The following is a 244-nucleotide window of genomic DNA, read 5'->3' on the forward strand; positions in this document are numbered from 1 at the left end:
AATAATACCAGATCAATGCTAAAAGTAACTAGTGAAATTAGATTTTAGAGCAAAAATACCTAAACATATCACACAAATTATGTTTTGTAAAAATGTTTGTTTCTCAGTACACACAAAAAGGAACAAACAACTCTGAAAAGGAAACAAGGTCAGGTCAGCGTATAAATATACCAACATATAGCAAGGACTATATATTGATGTTAAATCAACTTCCCTAGGGAAAAAACACACCACATACACACAC

At 31.1% G+C, this 244-nt stretch overlaps 1 protein-coding gene across 1 annotated transcript in view; it reads right to left on the minus strand.

Moving 5' to 3' along the window:
* Nucleotides 1-244, minus strand: part of LOC118322042 (regulator of G-protein signaling 8-like) — a 9368-nt gene that overhangs the window by 4057 nt on the left and 5067 nt on the right. The gene's annotated exons all lie outside the window — the stretch shown is intronic.

Source organism: Morone saxatilis, unplaced genomic scaffold, assembly GCF_004916995.1.
Source record: "Morone saxatilis isolate NCDOM2014 unplaced genomic scaffold, NCSU_SB_2.0 Contig12, whole genome shotgun sequence".
In the NCBI taxonomy this organism is placed as follows: Eukaryota; Metazoa; Chordata; class Actinopteri; family Moronidae; genus Morone; species Morone saxatilis.